The following is a 21,685-nucleotide window of genomic DNA, read 5'->3' as shown; positions in this document are numbered from 1 at the left end:
GCTCCTCAAATGGCTACCCGGACTACCTGAATTGACCCTTTTTTGCAATAACTCTCTTGCACTGTCTCTATGCACACACACTGGACTCTACCCACACACTCACACATACTTACACTGACACCCCAACACACACACACATATACATAACACATGCATACATGCATACTGATGCCACACACACACTCACACTCATACACATACACACACATTACTGCCCCTTTGCAAAAGTGCCACACACGCTTGCCAGGAAAGTTTCTTAGTGTTAGGCATTTAGCTTCATTCAGGACGGCGAATAAGCAAGCCTCTCATTTCAGGAGCTTAACAGATCAAAGCCAGTGGAGTAGAGAACATACTGTAGCTCGGAGACACTGCACCCTTTAGCATTAGCACCACTTTCTTTGTGATGGATAGCTAGTCATTAGACAACTGCTCTCCCTCAGCTGCCAGGACGATGACAGAGGTGGCCAGTGGTGTTTTGACCCCGTCACCTGTCGGCAACTTGGCAACAAGGTTGACAGGGCCGACCTGCCCATTGTAACTGAGACTTGGGGGCGATTACATTGGATCCTGTGGAGCTGATGTGACGAGGTGTTGGGTTACCTGACTACTCCTGGGGTCAGCCTGGGCTCGCCTCTAGGGTTTCTCCTTCCGGGAGCCAGGCCTGCTCTGTAATCTTACAGTTCTTCCAATCGCTTTGGTGCAATGTTCATAGGTGCGTGGTACATTTTCACAATGCTTATCACAAAAATCGAAACAGATCATCAAAATGGCTCATGTTTCAAAACTCTAAGAACGTTTTCAATTGACTGAGTGAGTACAACAAACACATTCACAGTCACTTGTTCATTGCACCAAATCACTCTTTCAATTTTGGATACCTATTCAATCTATGCTTTTTAAAATGCAATATTCACTTTACTTTTGATATGATTTTCTTGTCATTTGTCAGCAAAACAATGAACTGTCACTTAAATCAAACTGCTCAAAACTACTGAACCAAAATGATGTAGTGCCTCGTTAAATATAATTTGATAACTGCTGAACACTGTACATTTCTATATTTTTACATCATAAATGTATCAATTTGACATGAATTTATGTTGGAATGTAAAACCAAATCATATACAGTATGGATGTGGCTGTAAAACAGACATCATCCTCCATCAGCCAAAAGTTGAAAGAGTCACTATGTGCTACCACTTGGAAATATAGTGTCGTGAACAATGCACTGCTGAAACATCTGGGTTGTTTAGGCCTATGTCAGGGATAATCAAATGAGGGGTTATGCATTCTACGGAAAATAATGAACGATGTGGAAGGTGTGTAACACAACGTACTAGCAGAGTTGCAGTACTTTCTAGAGAATGCATAGAGCCACGAGTTGATTATCCCTTTTACATCATGGCTGTTATTTAACACATTTGCCGCTAGAAATGTGTTCATTTGCAGGTAGAAATGTGTTCAACATCCCCTGAAGTAGCTAGCAAGTTTACTAGATAGCTACAGTAGTTGCCATGGTAACCAAACATACAGACTTGCTAGTTTAGCTAACCAAACCATCAGTCCTAGCTTGCTATTATGAAAATAGAATTCAACAATACCAATACTGTTTTCAATTCGACTTATGCATTCAAAAGCAGCTCAAATAAAACATGTAAAAATTAACTATAGCCAAAATGCTGAAATGCTGTGCATTATAGGGAAATAATGCACGCTCTAGAATGCGCTTTAAGCCTATCAGAAAGGAGTGCTCAACAATGCCATGGTATAAAACTGGGTGGTTCGAGCCCAGAATGCTGATTGGCTGAAAGGTATATCAGGTATATATGGTATATCAGACCGTATACCACAGGTATGACAAAACTTGTATTTTTACTGTTGTAATTACGTTGGCAACCAGTTTATAATAGCAATATTGCACCGAGGGGGGGGGGGGGGGGGGCTGGTACAGTACATGGCCAATATACCACGGCATAAGAACAGCCCTTAGCTGGGGTATATTGGCCATATTTTGTACCACATCCCCCAGCGCCTTTTTGCTTAATTATTCCACTCATTATCTGAATTTCATTGGTACACTGTAAGCTGATGAATTTCAAGGAGAGAGAGACAATATTGTATCAATTGCCCATCCTCCCAAAAACGTCTGAAACATACCTCTTTAAAAAGATTTGGAAAGGTCAGATGCAGCTATTTTCATCTCAATATCAAATCATTTCTGGGTAAAAATGAAGTACCTTACTGTGATTGTTTTGAATTAAAATGGTCAAAAATAAACAAAAATAGTTTCTTAGCAAAGGGCAATTTCTAAAGCAAGAATTTTGCGAGGACTGTCTGGGAGTGGTTTAAGTGGGGAGGGGAAAGCTGATAACTAGCTGTTATTGGCAGAGAGGTTTGGAACTCCCTTTCTCACTGGTCTATTGACTCATTTACTTCCTGGTGATGTCCCCACTCCCCCAAAAATGCACTCATCTTTTCCTACTAGCACTGACTTTGCTGATAATGACTGTTGAGGGAAAATGTACTTACAACGATGGTGAGACAACAACATATCACATAGCTATCTGAAGATGAATGCATTAATGTAAGTCGTCCTGGATAAGAGCCTAAAATGACGAAGAAAAAAAAATGTAACGTAGAAAATGTAATCTTGTACACTGTTGCATTGGACAGAAATGGCATACAACAGTAGACAACTGCTTTACAATACCCCTATTTATAATGATTTGTGAGACTGATAGTGTAACACTGACATATTTCTCAACATGCTCATAACCTGCCATTGGATACACATTTCATTTTATTGTGCATGTCAAGTTATAGTCAAATGGAAAATGGAAAATAATATTTACCATCTACTATACCATCTACTATTCTTTCTATTCAGCACTTCAAAAATAAATGTTGATCTTGTATTTTTTGCTATTGGATTAAATGGTAGTTAAAATGACTAAATGGTGAACCTGTCATTATCTGATGTATTGGTGACTAAACAAAATGTTCATATGGTATTTCACGGAAAACTTTGATGTTGCATGAATGACTCAGTGGTGAAAGATGTGTGAATCCAATGAATGCACAATCAAAGGTTCTGAACATAAGATAGAGGCAAATGTTATCAGTTCAGAGTGTGTGTGTGTGTTTGTATGTGCGTGCGTGCGTGCGTGGTTTCTGGGTTAACGATGGTGAGACAACAACATATCACATAGCTATCTGAAGATGAATGCATTAATGTAAGTCGTCCTGGATAAGAGCCTAAAATGACGAAATAAAGAAATATTTTTTTTTTGCATTGGACAGAAATGGCATACAACAGTAGACAACTGCTTTACAATACCCCTATTTATAATGATTTGTGAGACTGATACTGTAACACTGACATATTTCTCAACATGCTCATAACCTGCCATTGGATACACATTTCATTTTATTGTGCATGTCAAGTTATAGTCAAATGGAAAATGGAAAATAATATTTTCCATTTTCCATTTTAATATTATAAATCCTGTTTTCGCTTTGTCATTATGGGGTATTGTGAATTCTATTATTTTAGAATAAGGCTGGAACGTTACAAAATGTGGAAAAAGTCAAGAGGTCTGAATACAGTACTTTCTGAATGCACTGTATGTGTGCCCACACAAGAAGAAACATGCCACTGGCTTCACTGAGGACGCCAAGTGTAGTCCCATATGGAAAACTCATGTATTATAATAGCGATTTAAGGTGTAGCGATTTAAGGCACTGCATCGCAGTGCTAGAGGCGTCACCACAGACCTGGGTTCGATCCCAGGCTGTGTTGCAGCCAGCCGCGACTGGGAGACCCATGAGGCGGCGCACAATTGGCCCAGTGTCGTCCGGGTTAGGGGAGGGTTTGGCCAGGTCGGGATGTCCTTGTCCCATCGCGCTCTAGTGACTCCTTGAGGCGGGCCGGGCGCATTCACGCTGACTTCGGTCGCCAGCTGTACGGTGTTTCCTCTGACAAATTGGTGCGGGCTGGTTTCTGGGTTAAGCGAGCAGTGTATCAAGAAGCAGTGCGGCTTGGTGGGGTCGTGTTTTGGAGGACACATGGCTCTCGACCTTCTCCTCTCCCAATTCCGTACGGAAGTTGCAGCGATGGGACATGGGGTAAAAAATGAAATATATATATATAAATATATAACTTGACCACATCATAGAATATGTATGTAAATATTTTTTTTAATATATGTTAATTACATCTATTTTTGCACCACATGTATCATGCTGAATTGTAATGTAGAGTCTATTGACCTCTGATACAGTACCTTGGCATTAGATTCCCAAAGTGGGGTTGGCATGCAACATTTTTGAAAAAATGATGCAGCTATTGAGGCTACTCACCACTTATGAAACGTAATAAGATTAGCTATGTTTATTTTGAAAAGAGACACATTAACCTGGAACATATTTCTTCTGAACTGTCAATCACAATTGAAAATGTTTCCGAGCCAGGCCCCCAGCCCACCTCCAACTGACAGAGCAGCCGTTGCAATTTCTTTTCTTCTTCAGATGAAGGAGAAGAGCAGCTGTCAGGGGAAAACTTCATTCTGATTGGCTGGGCCTGGCTCCCCAATTTTTCAAATACATGCAGCACCAGTCAAAGGTTTGGACACACCTACTCATTCAAGGGTTTTTCTTTATTTTTACTATTTTCTACATTGCAGAATAATAGTGAAGACATTAAATAACACATATGGAGTCATGTAGTAATGTAATCATGTAGTAAGCAAAAAAAGTGTTAAACAAATCAAAATATATTTTATATTTCAGATTCTTCAAAGTGGCCACCCATTGCCTTGATGAGAGCTTAGCACACGCTTGGCATTCTCTCAACCAGCTTCATGAGGTAGTCACCTGGAATGCATTTCAATTAACAGGTGTGCCTTGTTAAAAGTTCCTTTGTGGAATTTCTTTCCTTCTTAATGCGTTTGAGCCAATCAGTTGTGTTGTGACAAGATTGGGTGGTATACAGAAGATAGCCCTATTTGGTAAAAGACCAAGTCCATATAATGGCAAGAACAGCTCAAATAATCAAAGAGAAACGACAGTCCATCATTACTTTAAGACATGAAGATCATTCAATGCGGAAAATTTCGAGAACTTTTAACATTTTTTCAAGCGCAGTTGCAAAAACATTCAAGCACTAGGATGAAACTGGCTCTCATGAGGACAGCACAAGGAAAGGAAGTCCCAGAGTTACCTCTGCTGCAGAGGATAAGTTCATTAGAGTTAACTGCACCTCAGATTGCTGCCCAAATAAATGCTTCACAGTTCAATTAACAGTAACAAAAACACATCTCAACATCAACTGTTCAGAGGACACTGCGTGAATCAGGCCTTCAAGATCAAATTGCTGCAAAGAAATCACTACTAAAGGACACCAATAATAAGAAGAGACTTGCTTGGGCCAAGAAACACGAGCAATGGACATTAGATCGGTGGAAATCTGTCCTTTGGTCTGATGAGTCCAAATTTTAGATTTTTGTTTTTTTGACAAAGGAGAGTGATGGAGTGCTGCATCAGATGACCTGGCCTCCACAATCACCCGACCTCAACAGAATTGAGATGGTTTGGGATGAGTTGGACTGCAGAGTGAAGGAAAAGTAGCCAACAGTGCTCAGCATATGTGGGAACTCCTTCAAGACTGTTGGAAAGAATCTCAAATCTCAAATATATTTACATTTGTTTCACACTTTTTTGGTTACTACATGATTCCATATGTGTTATTTCATAGTTTTGATGTCTTCACTATTATTCCACAATGTAGAAAATACTAAAAATAAAGAAAAACTCTTGAATGAGTAGCTGTGTCCAAAATGTTGACTGGTACTGTATGTATTTTGAAACATATGTCAATATAGTAGGCTTCTTTAGGTGTCTCTGGTTGATCACATGAGCACGGAGCTGTGTGTAGCCAAGTAATAGACATACAGTCGGATGCTGACTACTCGCTTCTAAAAAAAAGACTCCTACAGCAGAAACACACTTACACAGAGGACTCTGTCAATGTGCGCCAATCACTGGATCAGTGCGATTATAAACGCTAATAGTACTAATGAGAAATGAATTTGAACATACATACCGTGCTATCGTCTAGACCGGCTATCTTCTATCCAAGCTTTTTCAATCCCATGCCAATGCAAATGCCAGGCCAATGTTTTAAAACCCAGTCTTGAGACTTCGTAGTCTTTATGATGGGATTTCCCAGCCTTTAGGTTTCCCTAGTTCTAAAAAGTCCTCCCACGTATGAGCCTGTGGTTGTGTCTAGCAGTTTATGTTCCCACAGATCCACAGGATTTAAACATGGGGCGGCTGTGGGATTTCATTCATCATCAAGTTCTGTTTCCTGATCTGGAGTCAGCCGGGCCACATTGGAAGTGCCTGTCGGTAGCTCTAGTAAACCACAGTTTCTGTGACAGGGGGGTGTCTTCCCATTGATCTGGGTGAGACAGGCCACACTGGGAGTGGTAGGCAGTACACTTCATACATCCCAAAGTGTCACTACAAACAGTGATTTCAGAAAGTATTCACACCCCTTTTCAACATTTTGTTGTGTTACAGCATGAATTTAAAATGGTTACATTGAGATTTTGTGTCACTGGCCTACACACAATACACCATAATGTCAAAGTGGAATTTAAAGCTGAAATGTCTTGAGTCAATAAGTATTCAACCCCTTTGTTATGGCAAGTCTAAATAAGTTCAGGAGTAAAAATGTGCTTAACAAGTCACATAATAAGTTGCATGGACTCATATTGTGTGCAATAATAGTGGTTAACATGATTTTTTAAATTACAATCTCATTTCTGTACCCCACATACGCAATCATCAGTAAGGTCCCTCAGTCAAGCATTGAATTCCAAAGTCAGATTCAACAACAAAGACCAGGGAGGTTTTCCAATGCCTCTTAAAGAAGTGCACATATTGGTAGATGGGTACAAATTAAAAAAAGTAGACATTGAATATCCCTTTGAGCATGGTGAAGTTATCAATTACCCTTTGGATGGTGTACCAATACACCCAGTCACTACAAAGATACAGGCGTCCTTCACTAACTCAGTTGCAGGAGAGGAAGGAAACCGCTCAGGAATTTCACCAATGGTGACTTTAAAACAGTTACAGAATTTAATGAGCGTGAAAACTGAAGATGGATCAACAACATTGTAGTTACTCCACAATACTAACCTAAATGACAGAGTGAAAAGAAGGAAGCCTTTACAGAATACAAATATTCCAAAACATGCATCCTGTTTGCAAAAACAAACAGCCACAGCCCGTCTGGTGTTCAACTTTCCCAAGTTCTCTCACGTCACCCCGCTCCTCCGCTCTCTCCACTGGCTTCCAGTTGAAGCTCGCATCCGCTACAAGACCATGGTGCTTGCCTACGGAGCTGTGAGGGGAACGGCACCTCCGTACCTTCAGGCTCTGATCAGGCCCTACACCCAAACAAGGGCACTGCGTTCATCCACCTCTGGCCTGCTCGCCTCCCTACCTCTGAGGAAGTACAGTTCCCGCTCAGCCCAGTCAAAACTGTTCGCTGCTCTGGCACCCCAATGGTGGAACAAACTCCCTCACGACGCCAGGTCAGCGGAGTCAATCACCACCTTCCGGAGACACCTGAAACCCCACCTCTTTAAGGAATACCTAGGATAGGATAAAGTAATCCTTCTAACGCCCCCCCCCTTAAAAGAGTTAGATGCACTATTGTAAAGTGGTTGTTCCACTGGATATCATAAGGTGAATGCACCAATTTGTAAGTCGCTCTGGATAAGAGCGTCTGCTAAATGACTTAAATGTAAATGTAAATGTAAAAAGACACTAAAGTAGTTCTGCAAAGAAATGTGGCAACGATATGGCAGGGCGACAGGTAGCCTAGCAGTTAAGAGCGTTGGGCCAATAACCGAAAGGTTGCCAGTTCAAGACGGCAAGGAGGAAAGATCTGCCGTTCTCTCCTTGAGCAAGGGAGTTAAGCCCCGGGTACTGATGATGTCGATTAAGGCATCTCTCTGATTCAGAGGGGTTGGGTTAAATGCGGAAGAGACATTTCGGTTGGATACATTCAGTAGTGCAACTGATTAATTATTCAATTTCAAAGCAATTTTGACCTGAAAATGTTTGGGGCAAATCCAATACGCCACTCGCCATATTTTCAAGGATAGTGGTGGCTGCATCATCTTATGGGTGTGCTTGTCATCGTTAAATACTATGGAGTTTTTCAGGATAAAAAAGAAACCGAATGGCGATATAAGCACAGGCAAAATCCTAGAGGAAAACCTGTTCCAGTCTGCTTTCCACCAGACACTGGGAGATTAGTTCACCTTTCAGCAGGACAATAATCTTAAACACAAGGCCAACTACACACTGCTTACCAAGACGACATTAAATGTTCTTGAGTGGCCTAGTTACAGTTTTGACTTAAATCGTCTTGAAAATCTATGGCAAGACTTGAAAATAGCTGTCCAACAATGATCAACAACCAACTTCATAGAGCTTGAAGAATAAAAAAATTATAATGTGCAAATATTGCAAAGCTCTAAGAGACATACCCAGAAATTCAGAAATTGCCAGGTCGCAATTGTAAATGAGAACTTGTTCTTAACTTGCCTACCTGGTTAAATAAAGGTGAAATTTAAAAAAAAGAAAAAGAAAGAAAGAAAGAAAGAAAGACACACAGCTGTAATCACTGCCAAAGGTGAATCTAACATGTATTGACTCACCTTAGAGTCAACTTTGTGAATACTTATGAAAATGAGATATTTCTGTATTTCATTTTCAATAACGTTTCAAAAATGTCTAAAAACATGGACAAAGGCTGCATGTCAGAACCAGATATAAAAAGGGCTTGAGTCTCAACCAATCTAGCTTGGCCCTGGCAGGCCTTTACCCCCTGGCACTGCCACTTTCAGTCAGGCAGCACAACAACTAACGTTGTGAAACCACCGATTTTTTTCAAAAGGCTGTTTCATTTTCTCTTCATTTCTGTAGCTTGGTGTCTTTGCCCAAACCAGAATGTATCCTCTGTGTTTGTTGGTTAGTTTTCTATTTGAGAAAACCGTACATGATTTATGCCACCCCTATGTGTTAGGCTACCTCAGAAACCACCCTCCATGCCATTCCTCGTCGCTGGCCACGAAAGGCTGCCATATATGGTCAGCTCACAAAGCCATAATTGCAATTTCACATATAGTTTCTCCTTCAGTATTTTTAGAGCAGTGGAAGTTCTCAACATCCAGAGTTTGGGGGAATTAAGAAATGTAATAAGTGACTTTGGCTAAAAGGTACATCATTAAATCTGACGAAAATTCAGTAAACCACGGCGTATTGTTGGCTAGACACTAATTTAGAGAGCTATTCTGGAATTGCACTTCTATTTATTTTGGGGGGAAACACAGAGAACCTAGCATTAGCCCTACAAGCAGACAAAATAGTGTTTTGGAAATACGTTTTTGAGGGATGCGGAAAGGTATGAGTGGGAGAAAAAGGATATAATTTAATCTTAGGGAGAAGTCAAGTTTATTTGGATCCCCATTCGTTTTTGCAGAAGCATCAGCTACTCTTCCTGAGGTCCGCAAAAAAACATAAAGCTTGACAAGTAACAAAACACTGATACATTGGTAGGCAAGGGAAGTAACACAAATTAAAATGACAATGATATACAAACAATGCGACTAAAAATATAATACAATTACAGGTCATCAAGCTCATTGACAGCATACTTTTTCTAGCAAATTATTTTCCTCTTGTGGAGATGGTGCCAATCACCGGTGCATTTTTACTGTGCACAGGAAAAAAGAGAATGTCTAACAGAGGTATTGTCCCGTCCCCACGGCTGCGGTTGGCTGCTCTCAAATTGCGCCAACTGCATCTCACATCCTCGCAAACCAAAAAACACAAAGATTTTCTTTTCTTTGAGAAAAGTGGGTAGAATCCCAGACAAAACAAGCGAGTTCCATTGAGTGCTCCGAGCGCCCTGGAGCTGGCTCTCTCTTCTGACTGATTAGCCTGTACAACACACACAATGATTGAGCTAGACAGAAATGCACTTTCAGGGGATTAAACAAGGACGAGCTCGCTACAGCACCGGGACCAAAAGGGCCAAATTAGACAGAGTATTACTTCATCGCATGTAACCAGTGAGGCCTGGATGAAATGCTAATTGCCTTTCATAGACGTCCACAACAGAGACGGGACCCAGAGGGGTGGCTGTTGTCAGGGCGGGAGCAGGACATCACAATTCACTGACCAACGCACAGTTCTTGAGCAGGCTTCTGTTGTGCCTGTTCTTTTCTTTTCTTTTTGCGTTGTTTTTCTCCTCTCTTTTCTTTGTCTCTCTCCTTTTTTGCATGCAGGACTCCCCCTCCCACCCAGCCGAGTACAAACCCCATTCAGACAGATAGTCCTCTTCTCTCTGCGTCTTTCTCTCTCTCTCTCTCTCTGCTCTCCCACACCCCCTTCAGTATGGGCAATGTGGGAACCTCGTTCCTCTCCAAGCCTCTCCACTGGGCTACTCTTGGCAGACTGGGGACAGATGGCAGAATTGTGGCTTCAGTAAATCCCTGATCAAGTGTGGCCGGTCCCGAGCAGCGGTACAGCCGATACACAGCCTATATACCGCACTTCCACTAACAGGCTGGTCATTACGTCTGTCTCAGTGATCCTTCCCTGGTCCTTCACAGGCCACACAGTTTCTCTCTCTCCCCATCGTGTAGTGAGTCACTATACAACCTGGGTTCTGTTAACTGCGAACACCTGTTCAGTGATTAGCATGGGGACTTTGCATGCTGATCAGATTATCCTTGAAGACAATAAGCATAAGCAAGCAAACCATTCAGGACCCCACTTTGATGAGATCATCAATTCATCGAATAGGAACTGTCTGTCTTCAAGCATACGGTAGATACGCTGAAGACAGACTACTTTACTCTGAATCTGTGTGACACTCCCTAGTCCACAAAACTGATAAAGGTTATCATTGACAGCATATCATGTAGAGCGGCTAAGATGTATAAAGGCATAGATCCCAACGAATAACTTCTTATCCATTTTACATTTACATTACATTTAAGTCATTTAGCAGACGCTCTTATCCAGAGCGACTTACAAATTGGTGCATTCACCTTATGATATCCAGTGGAACAACCCCTTTACAATAGTGCATCTAACTCTTTTAAGGGGGGGGGGGTTAGAAGGATTACTTTATCCTATCCTAGGTATTCCTTAAAGAGGTGGGGTTTCAGGTGTCTCCGGAAGGTGGTGATTGACTCCGCTGACCTGGCGTCGTGAGGGAGTTTGTTCCACCATTGGGGTGCCAGAGCAGCGAACAGTTTTGACTGGGCTGAGCGGGAACTGTACTTCCTCAGAGGTAGGGAGGCGAGCAGGCCAGAGGTGGATGAACGCAGTGCCCTTGTTTGGGTGTAGGGCCTGATCAGAGCCTGAAGGTACGGAGGTGCCGTTCCCCTCACAGCTCCGTAGGCAAGCACCATGGTCTTGTAGCGGATGCGAGCTTCAACTGGAAGCCAGTGGAGAGAGCGGAGGAGCGGGGTGACGTGAGAGAACTTGGGAAAGTTGAACACCAGACGGGCTGCGGCGTTCTGGATGAGTTGTAGGGGTTTAATGGCACAGGCAGGGAGCCCAGCCAACAGCGAGTTGCAGTAATCCAGACGGGAGATGACAAGTGCCTGGATTAGGACCTGCGCCGCTTCCTGCGTGAGGCAGGGTCGTACTCTGCGAATGTTGTAGAGCATGAACCTACAGGAACGGGTCACCGCCTTGATGTTAGTTGAGAACGACAGGGTGTTGTCCAGGATCACGCCAAGGTTCTTAGCACTCTGGGAGGAGGACACAATGGAGTTGTCAACCGTGATGGCAAGATCATGGAACGGGCAGTCCTTCCCCGGGAGGAAGAGCAGCTCCGTCTTGCCGAGGTTCAGCTTGAGGTGGTGATCCGTCATCCACACTGATATGTCTGCCAGACATGCAGAGATGCGATTCACCACCTGGTTATCAGAGGGGGGAAAGGAGAAGATTAATTGTGTGTCGTCTGCATAGCAATGATAGGAGAGACCATGTGAGGATATGACAGAGCCAAGTGACTTGGTGTATAGCGAGAATAGGAGAGGGCCTAGAACAGAGCCCTGGGGGACACCAGTGGTGAGAGCACGTGGTGCGGAGACAGATTCTCGCCACGCCACCTGGTAGGAGCGACCTGTCAGGTAGGACGCAATCCAAGCGTGGGCCGCGCCGGAGATGCCCAGCTCGGAGAGGGTGGAGAGGAGGATCTGATGGTTCACAGTATCAAAGGCAGCCGATAGGTCTAGAAGGATGAGAGCAGAGGAGAGAGAGTTAGCTTTAGCAGTGCGGAGCGCCTCCGTGACACAGAGAAGAGCAGTCTCAGTTGAATGACTAGTCTTGAAACCTGACTGATTTGGATCAAGAAGGTCATTCTGAGAGAGATAGCAGGAGAGCTGGCCAAGGACGGCACGTTCAAGAGTTTTGGAGAGAAAAGAAAGAAGGGATACTGGTCTGTAGTTGTTGACATCGGAGGGATCGAGTGTAGGTTTTTTCAGAAGGGGTGCAACTCTCGCTCTCTTGAAGACGGAAGGGACGTAGCCAGCGGTCAAGGATGAGTTGATGAGCGAGGTGAGGTAAGGGAGAAGGTCTCCGGAAATGGTCTGGAGACGAGAGGAGGGGATAGGGTCAAGCGGGCAGGTTGTTGGGCGGCCGGCCGTCACAAGACGCGAGATTTCATCTGGAGAGAGAGGGGAGAAAGAGGTCAAAGCACAGGGTAGGGCAGTGTGAGCAGAACCAGCGGTGTCGTTTGACTTAGCAAACGAGGATCGGATGTCGTCGACCTTCTTTTCAAAATGGTTGACGAAGTCATCAGCAGAGAGGGAGGAGGGGGGAGGAGGGGGAGGAGGATTCAGGAGGGAGGAGAAGGTGGCAAAGAGCTTCCTAGGGTTAGAGGCAGATGCTTGGAATTTAGAGTGGTAGAAATTGGCTTTAGCAGCAGAGACAGAAGAGGAGAATGTAGAGAGGAGGGATTGAAATGATGCCAGGTCCGCAGGGAGGCGAGTTTTCCTCCATTTCCGCTCGGCTGCCCGGAGCCCTGTTCTGTGAGCTCGCAATGAGTCGTCGAGCCACGGAGCAGGAGGGGAGGACCGAGCCGGCCTGGAGGATAGGGGATATAGAGAGTCAAAGGATGCAGAAAGGGAGGAGAGGAGGGTTGAGGAGGCAGAATCAGGAGATAGGTTGGAGAAGGTTTGAGCAGAGGGAAGAGATGATAGGATGGAAGAGGAGAGAGTAGCGGGGGAGAGAGAGCGAAGGTTGGGACGGCGCGATACCATCCGAGTAGGGGCAGTGTGGGAAGTGTTGGATGAGAGCGAGAGGGAAAAGGATACAAGGTAGTGGTCGGAGACTTGGAGGGGAGTTGCAATGAGATTAGTGGAAGAACAGCATCTAGTAAAGATGAGGTCAAGCGTATTGCCTGCCTTGTGAGTAGGGGGGGAAGGTGAGAGGGTGAGGTCAAAAGAGGAGAGGAGTGGAAAGAAGGAGGCAGAGAGGAATGAGTCAAAGGTAGACGTGGGGAGGTTAAAGTCACCCAGAACTGTGAGAGGTGAGCCATCCTCAGGAAAGGAACTTATCAGGGCGTCAAGCTCATTGATGAACTCTCCAAGGGAACCTGGAGGGCGATAAATGATAAGGATGTTAAGCTTGAAAGGGCTGGTAACTGTGACAGCATGGAATTCAAAGGAGGCGATAGACAGATGGGTCAGGGGAGAAAGAGAGAATGTCCACTTGGGAGAGATGAGGATCCCAGTGCCACCACCCCGCTGACCAGAAGCTCTCGGGGTGTGCGAGAACACGTGGGCAGACGAGGAGAGAGCAGTAGGAGTAGCAGTGTTATCAGTGGTAATCCATGTTTCCGTCAGTGCCAAGAAGTCGAGGGACTGGAGGGAAGCATAGGCTGAGATGAACTCTGCCTTGTTGGCCGCAGATCGGCAGTTCCAGAGGCTGCCTGAGACCTGGAACTCCACGTGGGTCGTGCGCGCTGGGACCACCAGGTTAGAGTAGCAGCGGCCACGCGGTGTGAAGCGTTTGTATGGTCTGTGCAGAGAGGAGAGAACAGGGATAGACAGACACATAGTTGACAGGCTACAGAAGAGGCTACGCTAATGCAAAGGAGATTGGAATGACAAGTGGACTACACGTCTCGAATGTTCAGAAAGTTAAGCTTACGTTGCAAAAAAATCTTATTGACTAAAATGATATAGTACTGCTGGCTGGTGAAATAGGCTAGCTAGCAGTGGCTGCGTTGTTGACTTTGTTTGAAAGTGTAGCTGGCTAGGTAACCTCTAACTGGCTAGGTAACCTCGACAATTACTCTAGACTACACAATTATCTTGGATACAAAGACGGCTATGTAGCCAGCTAAGATCAAACAAATCAAACTGTTGTACTGTAATGAAATGAAATGTAATACTACCTGTAATACTACCTGTGGAGCAAAGCGGAATGCAACTACTCGCTCCAAACCAAACCGGAAGTGCGTATCGTAGAGGGAGAGGCAATAGAAGTGTTGTTTCTTGTATTATTGTCTTTTGTGTCTTTAGAGGACTGCTTCACCTTAATGTCCCCTTTCCCTTTTCTTCTGTCCTTATTTTGTCCCACTTTGTCCCTTCTTTGTCCCTTCTTCTCTTCTGCCAACTAGACACTCCTTGTTAGCTAGCTAGCTTCTTTCAGGAATGTCCCTAGCAACAGCCTAGCAACAGGTAAACAACTTAGCTAGCTAAGAAAACAGTATAATTATTTTCTCAGCATTGCAACACATAGTAAGAAACACAAGCCCTGGTCAATAGTGCACTATATAAGGAATAGGGAGCCCTTTAAGATGCACACATTAACTGATAATCTCATGCTCGCCTCCCTACCTCTGAGGAAGTACAGTTCCCGCTCAGCCCAGTCAAAACTGTTCGCTGCTCTGGCACCCCAATGGTGGAACAAACTCCCTCACGACGCCAGGTCAGCGGAGTCAATCACCACCTTCCGGAGACACCTGAAACCCCACCTCTTTAAGGAATACCTAGGATAGGATAAAGTAATCCTTCTAACCCCCCCCCCCCTTAAAAGAGTTAGATGCACTATTGTAAAGTGGTTGTTCCACTGGATATCATAAGGTGAATGCACCAATTTGTAAGTCGCTCTGGATAAGAGCGTCTGCTAAATGACTTAAATGTAAATGTAAATGTAATGTCACAGCTCCTCTCTGAGGACCACAACAACCACTCAGTTGTCTCCTGTGGACCTCTAAAAAAAAAAAGATGGAGATGGTGCTCTAGGCTAATTTCCAAATGAAAGGACTGAGAATAAGGATCAACACACCACCCACTCTAAATGTTCTCGAACAACCAACACACCAGATCTCTATTCCAATGCTCTATTTCAGTGATTCATGCCGCATGACAGACTACAATGAGGAGGTACCTGGTTGGCAGAAAGGAGCCAGAGACACTTAGTCAAGAGAAAGAGGGTGTTGCAAATAGGCCTGCTTCTTTTCTTTGACTGGCAACGGCATATAGAATTCTCCCGTTTATAAGCTACACGCACACAGAGAGATGAATTGGTGCCTTTTTCGCTGGGCAGCCAAAGTTTTTAGTTCAAAAAAATATATACAAAAATGAACAGAACGCTCCTCTGTATAAGCCACACACGCACATGTTTTTTTAAACTTTTTTAGTAGAAAAGCATTCCCACAAATGAAAAAAACGTTTCGTTTCTCAATGTAATCAAGGCATGACATGATTGTTATTGTCAATTACAATCTCGTTTTGGGCTTAACCGTGGTCAATTTGCAGTGTATAAATTATTATCATTATGTTCCGGCGCACCAACCATCCGCTCGGACAAAAATCGCCCCGTGGCTGAATCAAGTTGCCTAATCCTGATCTAGAGCAATTCAAAAGGCTGATTGAGGACCTTGAAAGGGACCTTGGTCTCAGCATGATTCCCTGTCAAAATAAAGGTGAAATAAAAAGAGCACACACACACACACACACACACACATGCATGCATACACAGGCTACATACTGTCAGCAGTGCTGTCATCCAGCCTGTCTATATCCCCTGACCAAGGCACTCATCGGGGTGACTAATGCAGGAGAATGGGGTGGGGTCTGGGGTGTAGAGCAGGGTTGGGGTGGGTCTAATGAGGGTGAGATCTGGGGAGCGTGGTCTGTCTGTGACCCCCTCCAATGGGAGTCTGTGTGTGACTCTCCAACCGACCCCTGTAAATTAGGAGAGGAAACGTGGCTCCCCCTCTAACCAGGATAAGAGGTACGACCCGCGGGTGTTTACGGCCGGATGGATAAACTTACCACTGTGACCATGGAGGGGGGGGGGGTCAGTAAATCCTACAGAACAGGAGCACTAAACAGCAGACAGAGAGCAATCAAATGAATGCTTTTAATGGCTAGGGAATATCTAGCTGACAGAATTGCTGCTTTGTATATCTTACTTTCAATGGTCATATTATAGAGATAGTGTAGCAACTGCAAAACATGTTAAAAATGATTTATAGGTTTGTGGCATAGTAAATTCAGTCATTATTGACGGTCCTTTGTTGAAGCTGAGGTAAGTAGCAGCTATGGACCTCAGTGAGAGTGGACAAGCTGGTGATGCATCGCATGGCCCAGCAGGGTGCTAAGTCTCTGAGGCGGCTTTAAGAACATCAGAGAGGGTCGAAGGTCAAGTTCAATGCCCCAAGAAAATGGGATGAAAGACAACTGTAGGGGGGCTCTTCTTTGGCCCTACAGGATACAATACAGAACAATGTGTGTGTGTGTGTGTGTGTGTGTGTGTGTGTTAAAAGAGTATGTGTGTGCATTTCTGTTTACCCGCTTACGTGCATGCATAGGGAATGGATTTTAGTTTAGAGGAAGGTCTGGGCCAAGAGTTGGCTGTAGTGACCGAACGATTCTCACATCAGAAACCACTGCATAACAATTGCGGTCCGTCAGGTAAAATAAAGAGACCTCAGGATTGTTGGACCTCTCCAAGGGCTCATGATGTGTCCCGCCACTTTCCTGTCCCTCTGCTCTAAAGTAAACTGCTACTAAAACATGACACTGTCTTACTGGTTAGCTTGAACTGACAAAAGTACTATGAACACAGTCTATAAAACACTTCAACAGTGGATAAATTAGAATCCATCATTTATCGGACAAAGTCGAGGAGAAGAGACTCACTGTTATTCTATCAATGTGATGGCAATAGCTTTAGACTTTTACTGCAACCTAAAACATGTGGTGATGACATAACCTAACACACGTTTCTTCTCTCGTCATCTCTCTTACATTTGAACATAAGGACACTCAATACCCGCCTATTAGCTGACCGCAGCAGCGGTAAAAACCAAATGACCTTCAATTCCTTTCCTTTGTCCCTCCTTAGCTACCGCCATTTATTCAAATATTCCACTCCGTTTAAGGTGTTAACAAATGAAACAAGGAAAAATATTAAGTGTGTGTTTGTGTCTTTGTGTGGTGTCTGTGTCTGTCTGTGTGTGTCTGTTTGTGTGTGTATGCCCGTGTTTCACCCCACGACACATTCAGAGTCTCTTCATGTCTCCTTTTTGGAATCAGAGCCCTAATTATGCTGTCTTTCCACAGCTGTGCTTTTCAACATTGACCAAACATCACGTAATCGAGGAGCGCTCCCACCACCAACCAGCACAGACACAGCACAACCTGCAACATTCCATCACCATTAGCTAATTAGCCTGAGAGTTGATTATCATGTTATAAGAGTATAACGTATCTCTAATGATCTAAACTGCCCATTATATGCTCAAAACCAAGAGGGAATTAATGCCATTTATGTATGCTCTCTGGGCATGTTCTTGGCCTCCCAGTCTCTCTACATAGCAGCACTCAGCTGAACTGCTTAACCCCAGTCATATCCCCACTGCGCTGCTACTGTGCTGTGGCTCCTGTGGCTCCTGTGTCTTTGTGAACTGGGCTGGGCTGAGCTGGCTGAATTGAGTGACTGTGTGCAGCCCAATGGCATGCGTGGGTGCTTTGTTTTAGCCGAGGCCCCAAAGTGGTGGGAAAGAGCTCTGAGACTGGAACCCCACTACTTACACTCTCAAGGTGTGGAAAACAAAACCAGACTGGAACTAATCTCGATCCCATTTTCCCACACACTTAGCGTAAGTCAGAGCTGTGCCTTGCTCTGTGGCACTGAACTATCTACATAGTATTGTTACAATAAGAAATGAGCACAGTGAATAAGCAGAGAACACCGTATTATAACCCAAGAGGGGTGTGAAGACTTCCACATGTTTAAAGGAGGGATACATGGAGAGATCCACAGCACTGACCTACCTTATCCCCTGTAAAGAAGCCCAGAGAGAGGGCCCCATCTGTGCCTGGGAGTCTGAGAGTCACCCTGACCCAGGCAGGGCCCACAGGATGAGGCACTTTCCCCTCCCCTCTATGCTCCATCAGAAGGCTGGAGGAGCACAGAGCTCCACTTCGAACGATTCGTTTTCAAACATAATAAAATCAATGCTCTTGACATATGGGTGAGGCAGCTGCCCCTGCTTTGGTTGCTAGCTACATGCAGACACTTTACTCACGCTGCTTGGTGAAGCAGGAGGAGGGGGCAGCATGCTAGGGGTGAGGAGGGATTGAGGGAAAGAGGGAGGGAGGTAGTAACTGCTGCTGAGTATCAAAGGACACCCACTCCCACCACTGCCATTCCCAACACAAAAACAGCCATGTCTGTGATCAATCTAGACTGCGCCCAGAAGAGGTTATTTCCTAACATTGACCGCCTCTTATTGGGGGTGCTCTGTTGGGTTTTCAGGACATCACCTTGGCCCCCTGTGATCCTGCTGATTGGGAGGCTGTCTCTTTGTCTGGTGCTCCATCACGCCTTGCCCTGTGAGGCATCTCTCCAGCAGACATCCATCTCAGTCTGGCCATGAGGCACTCTAGCACCTTATCAATTAGCACGGCCTGTTTATGGCACTGTCCCCTTTGTGTGCGGCTGCAGTAAGGGGAAGCCACAGAGGCTGAGCAGGGCAGGCAGTAAAACAGTTTCCGCCCAGTGAATCACATTCACACTCACACACAGGCGACTGCGCTGTAAGTCGTGCCAAGCAATGACATAAAAGCAAACAAACAAAAGAGACAAACAAACAAAAGACACTCAGTGCAACAACGGCAAGTAATAAGACCCAAGTCTGCCCAAAACACGGTGGAAAGTGGCGACTGTAGCATACTGGGATTTACAACTCTTAAATACCCAATACAGCCATTTTTATACCAATATCAAAGAATTTCTGGGTAACAATTAAGTCCCTTACTAGCTAGGTTTCCATCGAATTTACGACAGATTTCGATGCGAATATTCTAAAATCTGCATAAAATCATATGCGCATTTTCCCACCAGAGATGTCTCCATCAAAACCGACTTTTTGCTGATAAAAGGCCGTGTGTGATGACGTAGTGCACATAAAAATTTACCTCTAAATGACCATGTACCGAATGAAAAATACAAGCTAAATAAATGAGTTTCCATCGCATTTTCAACTCTACTGATGGTTTTGTCACACTCCGGTCTTAGCCAATAGCTAGCAGATACAGTGCTACCTACACTATAGCTAGCAGATACAGTGCTACCTACACTATAGCTAGCAGATACAGTGCTACCTACACTATAGCTAGCAGATACAGTGCTACCTACACTATAGCTAGCAGATACAGTGCTACCTACACTATAGCTAGCAGATACAGTGCTACCTACACTATAGCTAGCAGATACAGTGCTACCTACACTATAGCTAGCAGATACAGTGCTACCTACATAGGCTACCTACATTATGAGATTATTATGGATAAGAGCAATATTATATGTATTTGTCAAACGGCAGCCAAGCATCGATCGTCATGTCACCAGAATAAGACCCTCGATATTTATTGGAAAAGAGCATCAAACTCATCACCTTGCACTTTCACCACCCTGTGAAGTTCATCATACCTTATTTAATCTGTAAACGAATAAACTGCATGCTTTCCCGAGTCATAGTGGGAGATCCCACTTGTCGAACAAATTGTCTGTTGCCATTTATAAAATTGTATCTGCATTTCATGTTTCCATCAGGCCAGACTTTTTTTCATGCGCCAGGTAATTAATCAGTGTGAAATCATTCGAAGGAAATGTGGTTAATATATTAGAATTATTAAAATGGCCAAAAACGGCTTTTTATCAACAACAAAAATTTCTCAAACGAGAATTTTGCTAGGACTGTCTGGGAGTGGTCTGAGTGGGAAGGGGAAAGCTGAAAACGAGCTATTATTGGCAGAGAGGTTTGGAACTCTCTTTGTTATTGGTCTATTAATCAATTTACCACATGGTGACGTCACCATGGAAAGCCGAAACTCTCACCCATGCTAACCTGCTGATTAGAAGTTGCTTTGCAGATTGTATTTTCAACTAGAAACTATCATTCAATAACACCATTTTTTTCCTTTTTTCCCCTTCACTTTTACAGAGTTAGTTTCATCAGCTGTTTTACAATATGATACAAAACACAGGAAAAACAGGATTTTGACTGCACTGGGCCCTTAATACAAATGCTGTGAATTAATGAGTTGAGAAACTCCCATTCTAGGTTTGCTGCAAAAGCAAATCAGTCTGATTCTACACATAAACCTCCAAATGTCTGCTTAACTATGAAAATAAGCATTACTGTTCCAAGGCTGGCAGACAGGGCTTAATAGAGAAGCAGCATTATTATCCCAAAAAGGAGGAGCAGGTGTATGCTGAATGGATATAGAAGTAGTTCACTGCCCACTGACAAAATTAATTTAACTCAGCTGTGGCACCATAGAGGAAGCAACAAAGGAGACTTAAACGCACCAATATGACATCACGTCAAATCAATTAAAGATAGTGTGGATATGTTTAATTATATAGAAAACCGGACAGGCACTTCTAAATGTTAAAGCATATTGTAAAAAAATATTACATGCCTGCAAAAGTGGCGCAAAGCAGTTATTTTACTGATGGCCACACTTGCACAATGCGAGCTTCTACAGTAGCATATGCGTAACTCAATGTGAGCCAAGATTACTAATGACCCCAGTGTAAGATTAGTCAACAGGGCCTTTATGAGCGGGTCCTAGCTCATGCGCACCATGTGTGGCGGTTCCCCGCGGATTGTTGTTTTATTTCAATGGAAGAGAGAGGAAACACACAAAGCACAGTGTCCACACTGACGATCCAGAGAGTAACCATGGAACCGTTTGTCTCACTCTTCAATGGGTTACCCGGCCATTCATTTAGTAATTTTACTGTATCAATATTTAGGCTTTTCAAATATATTAGCCACTCCGAGGGGATTTTGGCACTGTTAAAAAATAAATTAGTAGTGGCTCAATACTTTAATTGTATTCTTACAGTGTTAGACAATCCCTCTGCATGAGCTGTCAGGTGATGACAGTAAGGGGCAGAAATTCATATAGGACTATCTCTGACCTAGGGTACTTCTGATTACTATAGAGTACTAACATAACGTAGCATTAAGAAAAACAAATACAATCTTATGTGACAAATTGAGAAATTCGAGCCCCTGCAAGATTCTATAAAATTGCCCCAATGAAAGGTG

At 43.9% G+C, this 21,685-nt stretch overlaps 1 protein-coding gene across 1 annotated transcript in view; it reads right to left on the bottom strand.

Annotated features, from left to right (window-relative positions):
- The window catches only part of adgrv1 (adhesion G protein-coupled receptor V1), a 180,652-nt gene that overhangs the window by 158,461 nt on the left and 506 nt on the right, over positions 1–21,685 (bottom strand). The window lies entirely within an intron of this gene.

This window comes from Salvelinus alpinus, chromosome 19, assembly GCF_045679555.1.
Source record: "Salvelinus alpinus chromosome 19, SLU_Salpinus.1, whole genome shotgun sequence".
Lineage (NCBI taxonomy): Eukaryota > Metazoa > Chordata > Actinopteri > Salmoniformes > Salmonidae > Salvelinus > Salvelinus alpinus.
This window is presented reverse-complemented; position numbering and strand designations above follow the sequence as displayed.